At 36.1% G+C, this 21,128-nt stretch overlaps 1 protein-coding gene across 3 annotated transcripts in view; it reads right to left on the bottom strand.

The window, feature by feature from the left end:
- The window catches only part of LOC139966160 (thrombospondin type-1 domain-containing protein 7A-like), a 198,940-nt gene that overhangs the window by 156,779 nt on the left and 21,033 nt on the right, over nt 1-21,128 (bottom strand). For all 3 annotated transcript variants that reach the window (XM_071968908.1, XM_071968909.1, XM_071968907.1), the window contains exon 2: nt 360-661. The gene's annotated coding sequence lies outside the window, so the exon portion shown is untranslated. The remainder of the gene's footprint in view (nt 1-359; nt 662-21,128) is intronic.

Below are 21,128 nucleotides of genomic sequence, written 5' to 3'. Positions count from 1 at the left end.
AAATAATCAATGTGAGAGAAATAAAATACTCCACAACTTGCATCAATTTTTCTGTAGCTGCAGTACATGCAGTGAGTGTACTATATTTGTTCTTGTTAACACAGCATCATGACTATGTATGTAGTTACACTAATTACAAGTTATAACCCAATAACATCTTTTCTATATCCATAACATCATATACACAGTCAATATAATGTGTACTATGTACACATGCATACAAATTGGTTCATTAACTGGTTTACAACAGACAGGATAATTACACAAAACATGTACTAGATTTCACAATAACTTACAAGTATAACACTTAATTGTGAAAAAACTCAAAAAGTAGCTGAGAATAATAAATTTCAACTTACCTGATAGCATTCCAAAGAAAAGAAGCTAAAAATCAAATAGTAAATTCCAAAGTCAAAAGACAGCTGTCCTCTTGGTTATATTGTCCGTTTTCCTTTCCCTCGACAAACAATGCGTTCATTATCTTGCCCAGAATGTTAGCAAACTCCCCGACTCACAACTGTCAGCCTATGGAGACCACGCTTGCTTTGGCTTTCTCGGCCGACTGAGCGAAATGAAAAGTCCTGATTGGTGGATCGGTGTAAGTGCAGAGGAGTGAGGTGGGGAGAGAGAAAAAAAATTTGCCCTGGCTACAACGAGCTTCCTGAGGAGAACAAAAATCAATATCATTGTTTGCAGGCATGGCGTGGAGGCTGCTTTTGAAAAATTCATTAGTTTAGGGTCTTTAATCAGTAGTGAACCGGGAGAAGACAAATGACTTTATCACTTATTCATTCAGGATGTTTACTATGCATGTAATTTACATGCTAGCTCTAGCTCTACCGTTACAAGTAGTAGTACTAGTACCAGTCTGCCTAATCCCAGATAACTAATTATCAAACAAGACCCAATGCTTGAATTCATGTCCTTACAAGCTGCTTTTGTCATGGTTTTCATTATGGCGATTTGTTTACTTAGACTGTGTTTTGGGGGTTTTTGGGGGTTTTTTTTCTGCTTTCTCAAGAATCTGTTAATCTATGTAACATCATATCAGGGATAGAAAGAGTTCATTTCAAACTCAGGACTACAAGTAGTAGTACTAGTACCAGTCTGCCTAATCCCAGATAACTAATTATCAAACAAGACCCAATGCTTGAATTCATGTCCTTACAAGCTGCTTTTGTCATGGTTTTCATTATGGCGATTTGTTTACTTAGACTGTGTTTTGGGGGTTTTTGGGGGTTTTTTTTCTGCTTTCTCAAGAATCTGTTAATCTATGTAACATCATATCAGGGATAGAAAGAGTTCATTTCAAACTCAGGACTACTATCAAAAAAGAACATTGATGGGGGGGGGGGGGAGTCAAATACTTCTATATGATAGATATAAATGGCTTGATAGGGCTTAATTAGAAAGTATTCATCATGAATATGTAAGAAAGTTTTTTATTTTATGATTTAGTGTAAGTTTGGTTCTTTCTTTTTTTATTCTTTTTTTTCATATAATTTTAGGAAGAATTTATATTAGAAATCCTGAGTTCAAGTCAAGTCAGGATTTACGTCACTGGGCTAGATGGACCTGCGGGCCCAAAAGTTAGAATGAGAAAAATGTAAGAAATTTATAAAGGGACACTGTAATGGGAAACATGGTCTGTTAGAAACATTGAATGAATGAATTTAAATTTAAATGATATTTTTACTACGTGTACTATAGGCAAATCAACGACTCAGACTTCCAATTTCTCCACTGCACTGACTCCAAGCTTGGCCACAGTGACAAAACTGAGTGTCTGTCATTGCGTCCAGACTGAATTTCTCCCTTACCTTCTAGCATCACAAAACAAGATATATTCCTCTTATATTTACAATACTTTTCTTGGCTTGTTCTAAGTTTTCTTTTATCATTTTAGTAGAATGATGGAATCATAGAAGGTATACAACCTTTTTAGATTTGACTGATGGAATCATAGAACTGATATCACCTTTTTAGACTTAACTGAGGGAATCATAGAAGGGATATCACTTTTTGAGTTAACTGATGGAATCATCGAAGGGATATCACCTTTTTAAACTTGACTGAGGGAATCATAGAAGAGATAAAATCACATTTTGAGTTAACTATTGGAATCATAAAAGTGATATCACCTTTTTTGTTAACTGATGGAATCATAGAAGGGATATCACATTTTTAAACTTTACTGATGGAATCATCGAAGGGATATCACATTGATGATTTGCAAACATGATAAAATGGTAGAAACCTGAAAAAGAAACATATTTTTCCAAAAAAGGAAGTCCAAGGAGTGGAAAGGTTGTGGAGTGCACATAAATACAACCAATATCACCGAGATATATTCACATGAAATTTTTATCAATACAGACTTTTATGTGCAACATTCCTAAACTGAAACTACAGTGCAATGATTTTGAAATGAATGTGTGTGGGAGATCGTATTTGATGTTTAAGAGCAAAAAAAAGAAGTATGTTAGAACTTCAAATCTTATTAATTTTTTGCATGATGTATTCAAACATGCAGTCCAGATCTAATGAAAGCAAAGAAGAATATAATTTTACTACCTTTTAACAACATTTAAGCCAGACCTTGTAAAACAATTACAACATAGATTAAATTTATTTACCACTGATAAATAACAGTATATTGGATTACAAGAGTATCCTTTCTATTTTCAAATTCCTCTGCAATCAATCACTTTTTACAATTCATGCAAATAGATATTCAACATAAAATCCATTGGACTGAATTAGAAATTTAATCACTGCTCTAGACTGTCGGTGCCACAATCAATAAGAGTTTACTATCTTAAAATGTTAAACGTAACAGCTACAAAGTACCCATTGCTTGAAGTTTGCTATTTGATATGTAAACAACATTAATCTCATAAACATCTTTTTTGCTTTTTTTGATTAATTAGTCTAGGGCTATTCTGTGAACAAGACCACCTTTTCCCCAAATACAATTAAAGTTTATTGCAATTTGAGATGAATTTGAACTATTTTTAAATGCCATCAACCTATTACAAAACTATAAACAGATACAAATATAGTTAGCTTTAAATGGTTCAATAATCCTTTCGACTGTAATCACTAAAGTATAACACACTTGTTGACTATTTTCACATCACCGCTAGTCAATGCTGCGTTTCCCAGCGTTTTTGTAGATTGGGACCCAAGTTTAGCTGCGGATGGTGGTTAAACTAATAGCTAATATTCCTAACCGGTGGACCTTTGCTGTCAAAACCATGACAATAGGGTTATACACAAGCTGTGAGTTATAAATCACTGCTTTACTGTTAGCAGGGTCACATACATATTGCAGTGTAAGACTTAAAAATGAAAACACAAAAATGACTCATTACCATAATAGTTCACCTAAGAGTGATTACCATGCATCAAAGATTAATTTATTTAGGCTGTTCATTACACGCACTGCTTTAATCCTGGAGTTAACTCCTGGTTTTAGTACAATACCAAAGCATTCACAAGGTACTGTAAACCTCTATTCTTGCAGAACAGCTTTTCTGGATTTGCTTGTGATTCATATTAATGTCATGAAAGTGTCTGGGCGACACATTTTCCATAACTTCTGTGAGAGTGATGCTTAGAAATATTGCTCAAACTTTTGAACTAATGTAAAAGATACATATTGGGGAAGATTACTTCATTGTTATCCTCACAAGCTGTTTAAAAGCCTACTTTTTCTGTCTAAAACAACCCTGCCAGAAGATATACGTGATTCAGATAAATAGGAAATATAAGGTGTAGGTTAGTTTCTGTGCACATATCTAATTGAAAGCAAAATCAGGCTTTAACGAAAGGTATATTTCTTGCAATAATTTTAGGATCTTGTAAAACAAAGAAAAGTGTTACCCTATTGTTCTTTGATTTAAGAATGCCATTTTCCTTCTTTCCAACTTTTCTGTTAGTTCATACAAATATAAAAGATGGCCACCATATGTAACAGACTTCAACAACAACAGAGGACAATTAAACTATTAAAGGAGGTTTACTCCAAAAGAGCAGGTCTCATTGATTTTATGCAAAAGTGCAATCACAGCCTTTCATCCGAACATTTAACAGACCTGCAAACAGGAACCTATCACAGGAAGAGAAGCGGAGGCAAGTCAAGTTCTGTATGAGATCTTAAGCCAACATGAGAGGAGGGATGATATTCATGAAGTTGTCCATCAAGAGCATATACTGTCATTCTAACACCAACAGGAGAAGAGGGATGATATTCATGAAGTTGTCCATCATGAGCATATACTGTCATTCTAACACCAACAGGAGAAGAGGGATGATATTCATGAAGTTGTCCATCATGAGCATATACTGTCATTCTAACACCAATATGAGAGGAGGGATGATATTCATGAAGTTGTCCATCATGAGCATATACTGTCATTCTAACACCAACAGGAGAAGAGGGATGATATTCATGAAGTTGTCCATCATGAGCATATACTGTCATTCTAACACCAACATGAGAGGAGGGATGATATTCATGAAGTCGTCCATCATGAGCATATACTGTCATTCTAACACCAACATGAGAGGAGGGATGATATTCATGAAGTTGTCCATCATGAGCATATACTGTCATTCTAACACCAACATGAGAGGAGGGAAGATATTCATTAAGTTGTCCATCATGAGCATATACTGTCATTCTAACACCAACATGAGAGGAGGGATGATATTCATGAAGTTGTCCATCATGAGCATATACTGTCATTCTAACACCAACATGAGATGAGGGATGATATTCATGAAGTTGTCCATCATGAGCATATACTGTCATTCTAACGCCAACATTAGCCAACTGTTTAGTTCATGATCCATCAAGAATCATGTCAGGGTTGGATTATCATATGTTGAGGCTTTTGTCAGAACTTTCTTTAACTACAAAAAGATTAAGTCTATAATTTGACTGTAGGCCAGCAAACTTCCATATTTTACTTTTATTACTATACATGAAGATGAATTGTATCTGTCTTGTTAAAATGTTACATGGACCTTAAAAGGGATTGTAGTCTTTTGTATTTGAATTAACTGTAGAAGTTGTTATAATTCTGTGAGTGCACATGAAAAGCTAAAAGAAGTTGTGGGTAAGGATGTCCCAATCCTGTATGAGGATATAAAGGGCTATAATTTTGCACCTTAGTCTCAAAAAACACAGTTCTTGTTTAGATGATATGTTTGGTTGTGACAGATCTATGGGAAACACTTGTTACATGCAATTAAGTGCATATGCTTAATACTTAACAAGAGTCTGAGATACACATCCATCCAATATAAACTCACTGTCCCAGCAGAATAACATCTCTACAGATTGAGGCAAAATTATCCTCTGGAAGTAATAACAAAAACATTAATTTTAGAATCTATGACCAAACCCTAACTCCTACCTCTGGTTAGCTACGTCGGGGGGGGGGGGGGGAGGGGGTTAGCCAGCCCATCAGAGACCCCCGCTCTGTTTATTACTACACTTAAAGCCAACCTTAAAGGAGACACCAACCCTACAAATGTTAACAGTGTCTGTTGTAGAATTGGCTGTAGTGAACAATTTTCACTATTACTGCTAAAGAAACATCTAATTCCATTTAGCAGATTTAATGTTCCTTCACACACAATGCTGGAGACTTGATCAAGTCTAAATATGACATCATCCAGCCACAAGGGCTACAATTTCTCTTGTTTCTCTTTTTTCCTTACAATGTCTATTTTCTGAGTGTGATGGAGATGGTTTTGCGAATGTCAGCTATATATAGAAATATTGAAGCTCTTAAAATGACCTAATGATATATCTTAGCTGTTTGGCGAGTTATTCATTATAAATAACATACAACACAAAACTGATGGTTTGGGATTTTTTTTTTTTTTTGTCCCCTTTAAGGATTTCTGTACAAGATAATTTCCCTTATTCCAGCACCTCCCCCCACAACTCCCCCCCCCCTCCTTCCCCATTGACAAGAACACTCTGTCATCCCTTGTAATCTGGAGTCTTCCCAAATTTGATAGGAGGAGCATAAAATGTCAGATGTGTCCACCAAAAGTTACCCTTGATTTGACGGTTTGACCACCTCCTTATTTTGACTTTTCCAGTTTCACATTAAAGTTTGTTTGAGATATAGAGATGTTTTGTGCAGCTCAAACACTACCAGAATACATACTGTTTGTCAAGCTATTAGCATTTTAGCAAGGTCAATGTGGGGGCCACACTGGTGTTGATAAGACCAATTGGTACAAACAGCTTTCCTTTTTATGATCACAGCAGTTTTGGCTTCAACCATGATTCTAACAGCCCTCTTAAGAAAGATTTTCAAATTGGCCTAGACTGTTAGAGAAAGAGAAAAGAAAAACAAAATAACCCTTCCAATGCCTCAGAGGAGAGGCAATTGAATAAATCAAATAACTCACAGTGGCCAATCAATTCACTGTGAGAATTGATCAATTTTAGTTCATTGATCACTGAAGGGGTTGTCGGGGAAGAGTTGGCACTGGTAAGCGCAGTGTGGTCTGAGGACATTAAAAATCAAGGATGAAATCATGTCATAGTGTCCCAATTTAATTTGTCAGTCTATGATGACTGTCTATTAAAGGGGAAAAGTCTAGTTCCTATAAATTAATCCTCGTTGTGATAATTTCAACTATTTTTATTCATTTTTTTTATTTCTAAAATTAAAATTGTTCTTTTGCATTTGGAATACAAAATATCGTTTAAGTTCTCATGAAAATAAAATTCTAATGAGATTTGAAAATTAGAATTTAGCCAGGTAATTTTCTTTCATAAAGTTATGTTTCTGTCTTTTGGAAAAAATCTTTCCAAAGGGACCATTAAGTGAAGCAAAAAAAAAATATATATATATTGGGAGACTGCCTCGCTCAACTAATGAACACAAGGTTTCTCAAAGTCAAAGCTATAAATATCGAGGAAATAATTTTTTTTTTTTCAAGTGTCAGAAAAACATGCTCCGAATCAGTATTGCAATTCTTATGGCATTAGCTATGGCCATTTTAGCATATATGTCAAGCAACTTCGGGATGATTTAATTCTGTAGTCCCTTTAATAGTTTTTTTTTTTCCCTTTAATTCTCTCTTCTCTAAGTGAACAATGGATCTTTCTAAATCACTACTTTTAGATTTTCCAGCTTTTATTTTCATTTTCTTCTTTGTTCTCTCATTTTTCATCTCGTTCTTCTTCTGATCTAAAATCACCTCCTAGTTTCTCGGTGATTCACCAATTGGTGCATCCTTTTGTCATGTTTCCATTTGGTTCTAAGTTGCATTTGGATTATGCCCCCCGGATCCCTTCCCCTGCCCCGACATCGCTCATGCTTCAAATCTGCTTAACCGCATCGCGAGGTGCCCTCGATAGCCGAGTTTACAGACAGATCAATATCAAATGAAGTTAATTGAACTGCAAAAAGGAAGAGAATTGAAAGGAAGTACTTCATGGGCCCCAAATAAAGACTTTGGAGCTGCAAATTTTTCTGTGAAATTTCCTTTTAACCAGAACCCGAATCTTAGTTTTCTACTGACTTGAGCAGTATTAGGTCTTTATATGGGAACTGGTAGTGTTTTAGTCATTTGGTAATGCCCAGTGGGGCTGGGTGACTCATCATGTACTTTACTAGATCAATAAAAAAACATTATCCACAGTCATGACAAAAACACCTTAAACTAATAAACACATCGTAAAATAATTAGAATAATGCCCAAACTTTCGTGGCCCCTGAAGACATCTAACATCTTTGTGTGATATCCAATCCCCTATCCCTCGAAGCGGTGCCCCAGACCATGGCGATATCAAACATGCAAGCTATGCGAAAACCAACCGTACCTGAGAATATGATTATAGACCAATAAATGCAGGCTCATTTGCTATTGGCATTGTTATGCTCCCCTTCCGAATTCCCATTAGCCCCGGAAAAAAAATCAGCAAGATAACGATATATATTATCCTGCTCGAAAACAAACAAAAATCGATAGGAATTGGTTTACAACATCTGACGAGATATGAAACCAAATCTCACACCTTCCACAATGCTCTCTGTTTCTCAAGCCAAAGCTATTTGCATAAAGGACTACCAAAGCCAATTATTAGTCGGGAAAAGAATAGCCTTGGTGTCTTTTACCAATTGACAATGCAAAGTGAAGCACATTACGAGATGATTCATGGAAACGGTGGCCTTAATGAGTTTTGAAAGACCGTTTGAGCGTAGCATAATTAAGTCAGATGGCAGGCAACATCTGATCCTGTTTCAACAAATTTATCAAACAAAATATTTTGGAAGGCTCTTAGATCTCCTGAATAAACAGGTGTTCATTATTTCGTCCGAGCATATTTCTCGGAGTGCTATTCGAGCCGCCAAAATCTCGAAATGTGCTGCCAAACTTTTTGAAAGCCATGCTCACATCGATGCACTCGTGAGAGGCCATAAGATCATGAAATAATTATGAGAGCATTTGGGTGTGTTGTTTTGACAACTTAATGATCTTAGTAGCCTCTGCAGAATGTAAGTCAATCTCTCCAAGCCTTAGTTTGTCTGCTGCAAAACAATTAAATTTTGGTGCATCAAGTCTACTTGTTAGCCAAGGGTTTTTTCAAACAACCACAAATTTGTTCTTGGAAAAAGCGTTTGGAACGTGTTTTTCCATCTTCTATATTTGAATCATGGCCGTCGAGGATTATTGGGCTGTTTTTATGAAGTCCACATCAATTAGTCCCTTGGTGATCTTTGAAGCATTTGGTGTGTAGTACTAAACTGCATATTCATCATTTCATTCGTTAGAAGAAGTTCTTTCAATTTTGTCGTCATACTTCCAACAAAGCAATTTCTGCTCCCTCGGTGAAATAACAGCCTAGCTATACCATGCTTAATATCCCTAGAAGTTAACATATATATATCAGCTACAGACAACGCTACCAATCCCAAGTAATTGCTTCTGTTATAAATGCAATTTATTGAGAAATTAACCTTTTCTTAAACCTCAAAATGATCTGTTGTACTGGCTTTCAAATTTCAACTAATATGACCGGCAAAACATTTCCAATGTTATAACTGAATTATTATAGTTTATTTTTTGCAATACTGGTCCAAAATGGTTCCCCCTATTTTTTATTTTCATTTCTTTCTTTTTTTTCAGTGAGGATCAATGAGTAGTGGTTCAGCATAAATAGCCGCCACCAAATGATTTCCCTAAACTCCTTCTTAATATTTCTCCAGATTATCCGCAGACATTGCTGGTCAAATTGGCCAATCACAAGTCTTCTTTTGGAATCACTCTCTACATTGATAGATAAATTTCAGGTCAACAACTTGACAATGTGTGATCATCTTTGCTTTTTTTTCAAATGTTTCAATTTTTTTTTATAACTTTTCCACCTCTCAATGATTCTTATACTGTAATACTATGTGAAGCATTCAGTACTATGCACATCCTAATTCCTGTCTAATATGTTTGTCATTTGTAGACTTCTTTTTGACACGTTTTCTATGAATACTCCAATGTCTTCTTTTTTAAGTCTTGTCTTTGTTCGTTTTTGATCATAAGTTTGGAAGAGTCAGAACTTATATACTCAAAAAGTGCTTTTCAAAATGCTTTCGCAATGTTAACTAAGATCTGAGAGCAATACCCATGACCTTAACTTACCAGTCATATGTTTAATGTAGAATAAGCCAAGATTCTGGCAAACAATGACATGGATTGTAATGATTGTGTAATTATTTACTACACAATAGTAGCAACAACAAAAGTGATTGCTGAGTTACTGATAGGTTAAAAGTTTGTTTTTATCATGGAATGCATAATGAGGTATTAATGACTCACCAGTGGTGCAGGCATTAACACTCAATTATGGGGCATTTTCTGTGTATCCTGTGCTTGAGAGTAGGTTTGCTAGATAAACAATGCTTTATACATGCTGTATGATTATTATAATTATTATTATTGTCATTATCGTATCATAATCTGTAATGTTTCACAACAAACATCAGGAAGAATGTGGTGTTAAATGTTATCTACTTACAGATACACATGGTACAGTAAGCAATGGAAACATTTCAATGTTGAATGTCGATTATAGCCTACCAAAGAAAGAGAGCAACAAAAAAATTATTGAATGGCTGTGAAATAATAACAAAAACTAATAAAGCAACAAGACTAAATGGATACATAAGACAGCTCGTGCTGAATATTGAAACAAAATCGTCAGAACTTCCATAAAACATGGAGAATTCAAATATTTATCAAACAATGCTCCTCAGTTTGGGGGAACCACATGAAACAATTGCTCAATTTTGTTTGAACATTCTCATTTACTCCAATTTTTGTTCAATTTATTTCTTTTCCCAAAGAAATTCTTATAATTTGAATGATTGTTCTCTGAACGGATGCAACATTAATTTCTTTTCCTTTCCTTTTTCAATCTCATTTTTCCTTGTCGAGAAAGCAGCTCCCAAAACACAGATAATTAAAGTTCTATCTCTCTGCAAAACCTATTATCCCCTTGGCATGTAAAAAGAGTAACAGTTTGTTCCTTTTTTTCACCCGCTTTTCAACCATAATAAAGAAACATATATTTGGGTATTTTTCGTTTGTAACAAGTTTTAACTCGGAGGTCCACGGCATTCTTCAGGTTAATACTGCTATAAAGTCTACGGCATCCATTAATACCTCACTTTGTATCCCAGAAGACAGATCTCTACAAATTTTCTCCATAAATTAATTTCCAGTGATTCATAGGAAGAAAATTACATATCCGACAAATGAAATCAGTCATAAAACATTTCTACCCTTCTTGCCATCACCCCAAATTAATTCCATTGGGCTCTCGTTATGCCTTCGAGTGGTACAAGCGAAACAAGCGCCATTCATGAATGCTCTCCCTGGCATGAAGAGGATATTTCATTAACGCAGGGGTAGTCAAGCTTTCAGAGGATTGGTGAGAGAAAATGCCCCCGGCATCCGGAACAAAAAACCTAGGAGAAAATGTTTGCATTTTGCATGAAATGACTTGTTTGGAAAGTCACAAATGGAATTAAGACGACTGTCTCTCAACGAGAACACTACACTACTCAAGTAGCAGAACCAGATGGCCGCGAGTCTAAAGTTATGTACGGGAGCAAACGAGTGAAGGTTCTCCGCACGCTGAACCAGTCTTACTCGTATCACGATTCTTTAATAGCGGCAAAGCATCACACCCTGCGGGCGATATCAGGGGCGACCCGTGATTCGAGTAACACTCTCAAGACAATATATATATTGTAGTGTAGCCTAAGGTATTACGAGGGACATACTCATTCTAAATCCAGTTCATTCTCCATCTTAATGAGTATTAGTACCTATTCTAAGGATCACTACAGTACTGTGCCCTACATTCTATCTTGTACACTGTACTACTAGTAAACCTCAGTAATTTCATTTATATCTAATTATGTGTATATATATATATTGTAGTGTAGCCATAGGTATTAGGAGGGACATACTCATTCTAAATCCAGTTCATTCTCCAATCTTAATGAGTATTAGTACCTTTTCTAAGGATCACTACAGTAAAATGGTGTGTCCTACATTCTGTCATGTACACAGTGTACTGCTAGTAAACCTCAGTAATTTCATTTATATCTTATTATGTATATATATTGTAGTGTAGCCTAAGGTATTACGAGGGACATACTCATTCTAAATCCAGTTCATTCTCCATCTTAATGAGTATTAGTACCTATTCTAAGGATCACTACAGTACTGTGCCCTACATTCTATCATGTACACTGTACTGCTAGTAAACCTCAGTAATTTCATTTATATCTAATTATGTATATATATATTGTAGTGTAGCCTAAGGTATAATGAGGGACATACTCATTCTAAATCCAGTTCATTCTCCATCTTAATGAGTATTAGTACCTATTCTAAGGATCACTACAGTACTGTGCCCTACATTCTATCATGTACACTGTACTGCTAGTAAACCTCAGTAATTTCATTTATATCTAATTATGTATATATATATTGTAGTGTAGCCTAAGGTATAATGAGGGACATGCTCATTCTAAATCCAGTTCATTCTCCATCTTAATGAGTATTAGTACCTATTCTAAGGATCACTACAGTACTGTGCCCTACATTCTATCATGTACACTGTACTGCTAGTAAACCTCAGTAATTTCATTTATATCTAATTATGTATATATATATTGTAGTGTAGCCTAAGGTATAATGAGGGACATACTCATTCTAAATCCAGTTCATTCTCCATCTTAATGAGTATTAGTACCTATTCTAAGGATCACTACAGTACTGTGCCCTACATTCTATCATGTACACTGTACTGCTAGTAAACCTCAGTAATTTCATTTATATCTAATTATGTATATATATATTGTAGTGTAGCCTAAGGTATAATGAGGGACATACTCATTCTAAATCCAGTTCATTCTCCATCTTAATGAGTATTAGTACCTATTCTAAGGATCACTACAGTACTGTGCCCTACATTCTATCATGTACACTGTACTGCTAGTAAACCTCAGTAATTTCATTTATATCTAATTATGTATATATATATTGTAGTGTAGCCTAAGGTATAATGAGGGACATGCTCATTCTAAATCCAGTTCATTCTCCAATCTTAATGAGTATTAGTACCTTTCTAAGGATCACTACAGTACTGTGCCCTAAATACTACCATGTACACAGTGTACTGCTAGTAAACCTCAGTAATTTCATTTATATCTTATTATGTATATATATTGTAGTGTAGCCTAAGGTATAATGAGGGACATACTCATTCTAAATCCAGTTCATTCTCCATCTTAATGAGTATTAGTACCTATTCTAAGGAGCACTACAGTACTGTGCCCCACATTCTATCTTGTACATTGTACTGCTAGTAAACCTCAGTAATTTCATTTATATGTAATTATGTATATATATTGTAGTGTAGCCTAAGGTATTACGAGGGACATACTCATTCTAAATCCAGTTCATTCTTGTTTTGTTGTTTGGTTGAAGTTATGTAAATCAAATAACAAAACAAGTAATAAATTTTACCTTAAAAATTATGACCAGATCTTGAGAAAGATCTATCCAGGAGATTAAATTGGCTGGATCCAGAACCAGATAAAAGCTGGGGGGTATCTGTCAGAATTTCCTGATCAAACCAGTCATTCAATGCATCCAATCATAGGAAACTCAACACAAATTGCAGCTTTTATAGGTGATTTTTAGGGGGGGGGGGTGAGGGAGGGAGGGAGGAGGGACTGACTTTGGATTGTAATATGGCCACCGTCAAAGGCTGTTTTTAATACTGTCACATATAAAGAAGGAATTTGATGATATATAATACCATCATATAGCCACTTACACATCTGAAACAATTCTTAAATGATCAGAAAGAAATTAACAGATGTTCATAAAATGTTTAAAATGCCAACAAAACATCTTTAGTACTTCCTCCCTCCACCTGCCCCTACCCCCTTAACAAAAAATCCTCAACCACGTTGCATATAAAACCACTATAAAACGTATTGTCATCGATTTTTGGGCGTTTTCTTCTGTTTCCCTCTTCTTCTTTTCTATTGAATCGTCTTCTGCTTTGGCAGGTTACTTTTAGGGGCTGATGAAATTTGATCTTTCAGAACCATTATCAAAAGGGAAACTTATGTCATATACTAGACAATTATAAGATATCCAGCCAAAAAAACTCTTTAAAGGATGTTACAAAATGGCAAATAAGATGAGAATTTGGGGGTGGAGGCATATATTATACTCTCCAAGAGGGATCGATGGCGTCACTAAACCTTTCTAAAGGTGGGGGACACTAACTAAATTCTCCCCATTAAAATATATGACTAATCAAATATAATGAGTATTTTGTAAATTATCAGCTCAGGAATATGATACTTAATCTGGAGAAGGTATACATACATACTCTTTTAACTGTCTGCTTTATCCAATAATTCTTAAGAGGAAACCCCTTAAAGGTTGTGGTTGTTTTAAGGCTGATGAAGGGGCTTGGGAGACTATCGATTTATTTTAGAGTGAGGAGGTCAGTGTATTACATAGCCAAGCCCATCTCAGAGAAACTGATACTGGGAAATCTTAACACTTGTGTCATCTGTGTCACTGACAGGGTAAGGAGGTACTGTTCAACAACACTGAGAGTTAGAATAGTATGCAATGGCATCTCCGTGATTTGTTCCGCTATTAATCCAGTCAATATGTAGAGAATGAGCACTTCTCCTATTCTACAGAAAGCCTGGCATGGTGCGTGTTTGTACATATTGCTTATCTTTATCTTAGGGATTTTAGAACATGTAATTCATGCATTGGCTTAATTGAACAGGATTCAAAGTTAGTGAAGGAGAGGGGACAAATTCGAAATTTTCCCCCACTGAGTTAGGTGGCGATATGATGAATCTTTATGGAAGGGCCAGTCTCGGGCGAATCAATGATTTTATAACGGAGAAGATGTGGCCCTGGGATTGTTGAATCCAAACTTAATTATGTAAAGGGTTTTGAGGGGAAATGTTCAAAGTTTAGATGTTAAATGGTGCATTATGAAGCATTTTTAGCCTAAAAATGAGGTCTAAAGGCAAGATTTACAAATGCTAATAAATAATAAATATTCCTGAACTTATGTGGGAGGTCGAAAGGCAGAATCATACACTGCCAGGATTGGTATAATTCTTTCATTCCCATTTTCCCGACTGAGGACAAAGTCGGGGGGGGGGGGGGAGGGGGGCCATGCATCATGCATGACCCCATTTTCATCCCCTTTGCACATGTATGCCACTATATGATATAACGCTGCATGCATGGACACTAACCATGGCCATCCTCCAGACAAGGTATAGGCTAAAGCAACAATAAATCTGATTTTATATTTGGACAATTTTTGGTAGTTATAAGTTGACAGCAGTTTTATATATCATAACCAAGATGAGTAACACCAGGTTGTGCGTGAGTTTGTGATGGCCAAACATAAATTGCTTCCAGCCCGGCTATAATTATAATAATACTTATATGTATAGGCCACTATACCAATAGTCTCAATGCGCTTTTGATCCAACTAGCCATGCTAACTGGGCCTGAAATCAATTAGCAACCAATTCGTTAATCAGATCAAGCTTTCCTGACCAACTAGTTGTATATCAGTGTTCTTCAGCCTTTCCGAGTCACACCAGTTAGCCGTAAATTGGTTCCAAGCCGGAAAGCCAATCCATGCATCCAAATCGTACATAGCAATGTATGATAAACATGGTGCTTGGTATTCTTGTTATACCGAAGATAAACTGATTAACAGAAATAACACTTATTATATTATCGATAATCACAAATTCCACAATGTAAAACAATACCAAAGAGATATTTTAGCTACATACTGTAGCTCAGTAGACAGTTTCAAAGAAATTTATCATAGACCTCATTATCTTCCTTCACCTTAATAATAGCCATAGAAATGTGACTTTACTTTCCAAATTTTTATTTGATGTTACATCAATATGTTAAACCAAATCCATAATTCCAAACAAAGACTCCAGATTGACTTATGTATGTATTTTAGATCCTCCTGCATGCAGGAACTCGCGAAGAAGCCTCATTGGCTTATCAAAGCCGCAAGGTGATCGAAGTCAGTCTCTTACATTCATATTTAACGTCCATGATTATGTATTGTCAACAACTCTGTAACTGGACGACATACGTACATTAATCTTGGAGTGACTCGAACCGGGGACCTTATGATTGGAAGGCACCGGCGTTAACCACTGAGTTAACTTATTATGCTTCATCTATGCCATCATTGGTTTAGCCCATTCACAAACGATTGATTTCAATAGTCAGTGGTCTCCCGTTTATTTGCTTCCTGTATATATATCAATGGGAGAAAGATGAGCAGGTCTACACAGATCAAACCCTAGAGACTTTACCTTGGCTTCTATCCTATTCTACATTTCTTTACCTTCAGATTCCGTCCTTTTGACATTTTAGCCTTTCTCTGGATCAGAATCAATTTCATGCCTTCTCTACACCGAGACTGATGTGAATAGATTTTCCTCCTGAAAGTCACGGAGCAGCAGAAAGCTAATAGATGGGAAGGAAAGAGGAAATGGGAAACCCAACCTACCTGTTTGCGGTAGAAAAGTCTAAACCACACAAAAAAAATAATAATAATCATAATAATGATTAAAAAAAACAAAGATAGAGGAGCGTTTATCCTCTCTGTCTCAAAGAGGATACTTGTAATTTCTCAAGGATTAAATGCATTAATTAATTGATGGATCAAGTGAGCTGGGGCAATAACAGTAATTTACATATTTCAACATCACCTTAGTCCAACAGAAAGCCATTAGGGGACAGTTGTATATGTCATATTCATGTTGACACAAAATTATATATGTTAGAAGACAGATAATTTGGTCACCCATGCTATTAATCTTCACCCAACATTGTACTGCATGTATCAATCTGAAAGCAGTTTATACCCGTTTGATGCTAAATATTACAACTATTTATTTTTACTCATACTCGAGGGCTGGGAACATTATTGACGATCAGAACCACAAGGAAGTACTTTTGAAAACGTCATCATAGCCAGTTTTCTATGTATGGTAAAAGTTGTTTCCAGTTCCGATGAACGTTAATTAATTAATATGTGCTCTCCCACGTTGATGAATAATTTGGAGTTAGGAAGCTAGAATATTCACACTCCCGATGTATCAGTACTCTATATATATTAAGTCCTTTATGATATGTATCTCTATCAACTCAATCAGCATCAAACCAATTGTCTATATATTAATATACTCTTCCATAGTTTTGTGCCATGGTAGCAACATTGAAAACTTCCCATAGTGACAATGTTGCTTGATATCAAAGAGAGGAATTGGTTTCTTCAAAGCATCTATCTTAATCATCTTGCAGATTGTTAAAGATGAGTGTTCTGTCTATGACATGCGTCAAAGACACGAATCGACACAACGATGACAACATGTAATGGTGCTGCCCAGGGCTATAAATAGTCTCCTATAATGTACAGTAGATAGTGTGAAATGATTGTACAGAATTACCATAGTGTCTGTATTAACTTATGTGATGTACATGTAACTTAATCCTTTAACAACCAGAATCAATGCAATCCATCAAACTATGGAAATGGAGGCATGTATATAAAACTCCTGGTCACATGGTCTCTTGTTTGGATTCCAGAAAGGGAAGACTATGGAGTCACTCTTACTGACCTTGCACAATTGTAATGGGGACCGCGGAGTGCAAAGTCGGCAATGACTATAACGTGGATCGCAAAGTCAGTAATTACTATTACGGTTAGATGCGTCCAACAGGGCAACATACAAAAGCGTTGTACTCAAAGCCGAAGCCAACCTGAATGAATCAGGTCACACATTCAGAGTCCATGTATACTTAGTTCTTTAATACCGCCCTCATTATCTTTAGGAAAACATTTCATAATGTAGTTTTGACTCTTTTTCTCTGTTGGAACATAGCTCCCTCCAGAAATGCCTTTGAAGTCTTTTTTTCTTTGGTTTGTTTTTCCTGACAGCATCATGACAATTAGTCTGACAAGACAAACACAACAACCATTTTGAAGTTACTGTCAAGTGATTCTGACAGAATTATCTCACTGAACACTTTAAGCAAGAGAAGGTCTTGTGTGCATTATATAAATGCAATAGACAACCTGTTCGTCTTCCTCAACACTCTTCCATGCAACTAATTTGACTACATGCACATACTCACTGTGAAGAGCAAACAGTAAACTATAACCAGGGAGTTGTTATGGACAACTCCCTGCTATAACAGTAATATCATCCCCTAAAGCATCAGACATCAAAAAGTAATTATCTCTTAACCATGTAGAGTGTCTGAAGAAATGTGTTTTCTTTGAATTTTACTCAATAACACACTTGTAGTTTGTGAAGTCTGTATGTGAAGAAAAAATGCAAGCATTTGTGAATGATTTATATTAAGTGAATTCAAGCACCTGAGCTTGAATCTTAGACGAACCCCCCACAGAGATCAAAAGAAATGAGTTATGCTCACAGCAATAAGACAGAGCTGATTTCATATATATCCACCCACCAGACGCCCCCCCCCCGGTCCCTCTATAGGTCACCACAGTTTCTGTGGCAAGACTTAAATAATTCCTTACTACTAGTGTCAGTTTAGCCTTCGGAATTAGTCTGAATAAACAATCCTACAAAGAGCTGGCATGCATTATTAAATCAGGTCCTTGCAGAGTTGGATACGTTATTTATAAAGACTGATCGCCACACTTCTGCATTATCTGTAGCAGCCGATGTACATAACAAACAACTGCAAGTCTCTCTATTTAGTGAAAAACAAGTTGAAAACATTTGGGATACAGTTACAAATCTGGGGATTAATCCATCTATCGTAAAAAAAAAAGCCTGACTCCTGCTGTGTATGGATAAGTCTTAGATAGTTACTAGAAATAAACTAATACTAATCCTCTAAAGTATAATGCCCTCGGTTTTGTGGGAAATGCTGAAAACATTAGGGAAAGGATAAAGGGCAAAGCTGGCCAGCCGTTACAGGGACAGCTGGGGAACGGCTACAAGTGGGTTTAGGGATCAGGATTGAAGGATGATCAGAAATCTTTGACATCTTTTTATAACTTCCCAAAATTTGGTGATGATTTGAACTTTATGTTATATATAGGTACAGAGTACAACTAAATTAACTGATTTGTTCTTAATTTACTAAACTATACAACTACAGGTTAAGCCTATCGTAAAAGCACATTTGAAAGATGACTTATGGCACAAAATTATATTTCGCTAAACTGTAGATCGTTAAAAGACCATTGTTATCAGTCCTGGTTTCACCAATTTTTGTACCAGTTTTTAAGTTTTGATAAATGACCCATTAAACATCTGAGGATCATCAATTAAAGTGACTGGAATGTGTAGTCTAACACTCACAGACCATTAGGTTTGTTCCTAAGATCTACAAGACAGAAGTCAATGGGAAAACATTAAGAAAGTTTATGGCCTGAAATAACATGTTTATGATGCATTACAAATATATGGTGATGAATGTCATACAAGAATGCTCTGTAGGTCATATGAAGTTACAAACGAACATCTTTCGGAAGAGATATTAGAATAGTACCGTAAAATTAAGGTTAAGGAGAGGACACTATCAACTCTGAAGTCTTAAAGGAGCATTCCAGAGTTTTAGCATATATTTTAAAGGTGAGTATCTTGTAAACATCCATATATGGTGAATTGCTACAGTCAAATATTTCTCTTGGCTTGGACTCATGGGCGGCGATCATGGGGGGGACGGGGGGGACATGTCCCCCCCAATATTTTTGTTGGGGGGGATATAGTATCTAATATCCCCCCCAATATTTAGTGGCATAGTTTTTTTTTAAGCATATGTTTTGTATTTTTTTATGATATCGCTAGTAATTTCAAAATAGAAAATGCTTAGATGCAACTTAAAAGGCCTGGGAAGTGCCATTTCCAGCAATCTGGGAGGCATTTTCGGCCAAAATTTTCTTTTGCGCTTCGCGCCAACTTATGGTGGCGCTACGCTTAGATAGTCTGGGTACAAGCTTTGCCCCTCCCTTGGCAAATTCCTCACAAGGCGCCTGTTTAACCGTGTCACAATTTGTTACTATATATGACCGAAAGTAGTTTTTACTTTTTTTTTCGAAATGAATAGCTAGACGGACCGCATCCGTAATGAAATTTGGTTGGAATCTTGTGTATGAGTGTAAGTACGTACAATCACACATATGATCCACATCGATATGGGTTCACTGGGTTTCCATTTGGCCTGTTTCCTACAAGATTTCTAACCGCAGGTGCTTAGCCAAGGGAGGGGGGGGTGAAGGGTGGAGACCGACCTCCCCCTCGAGCATATTTTTTTGGTATTTTCTATGATATCGAAGTTTTATAGTAGCCGTTATAAGAGGTTTCAATATTTTTACACCAATAATTTAACTGTGTCTGAATTTTCGAAAATTCTTTGAACAACATTCTTCATCATACTTCCCTCTACTCGTGCAATTTTGACCGGTCTGTTAGGGGTTGAGGGGGGTTTTCTATATTGGTTGTCCATAGATTAAATTTTGTGCAACATTATGGATATGTTTTAAAGTGAATTTATTATTCAAATTCTGAACAAATAATGAGCGTAAAACCTTGAAAAGTGGGGCTGACGGGTATTAAGGGGCGTTACGTAGAATTACCTACAAAAGCAATGATCCACAGGAGATGCAATGAGGTCGAACATGATGTGTGACTGGTGACAATCTTGAAAAAAGGTATGATGAATGAAGAAAAAAATCTATTAGGTAAAACTTGGTTCTCAGGCAAAAGTGTACATCTGGTTGGTCATTTTCAATCCCGAGAAGTGCCATTTCCAGTGATCTGGGGGCTATCAAACCAAAAATTTTCTTGTACGCTGCGCGCCAACCAATGGTGGCGCTCCGCTTTGATAGTAATTCGCCTGCATCCAAGCAAATGTCCCCCCCAATATTTGAAACAGATCGCCGCCCCTGCTTGGACTATATTAACATTTCAAGCCTAAAATTCTGCCTAAAATCATCTTTTAAGAATTACGTAAAACAGTGGTACATCCAAATACTGTTCTTTCAAATTCCCTCCCTTTCCCCTATCTCCACCCACCCCCCCCAAAGATACTACAAAAGTCTGTTCCATCCATCCAATATTTATCATCTTGATTAACAACCAGATTATGCTCACTCGACCGAGTGAATCACTTATTTTCCTATTCAGTTGAGACCTACGTATTTAAATGACATAAGACATATATTTCAATTCCAATCAAACTTATATCATTACAAACTAAACTTGAATTTGTGTCCTAGAAATAGTCCTTCTCTGATTACTGAAACCTCAATTGAAGGTTAAAAATAAGTAAATTGCTTCTAGATTAAATGAACGCTCATCTCCCTCAGCCGCTGTAAACATCACTAAATTGTCTTCACATAACCTTGAGTCCGGGAGAAAAAAATTATTGAATCATGCAAACATTTGTCTACCATTTAATATTGAGCATATTAAATAGGAAAGTTTGAACAGTGGAAAAAT

Source organism: Apostichopus japonicus, chromosome 4, assembly GCF_037975245.1.
Source record: "Apostichopus japonicus isolate 1M-3 chromosome 4, ASM3797524v1, whole genome shotgun sequence".
NCBI lineage: Eukaryota > Metazoa > Echinodermata > Holothuroidea > Aspidochirotida > Stichopodidae > Apostichopus > Apostichopus japonicus.
This window is presented reverse-complemented; position numbering and strand designations above follow the sequence as displayed.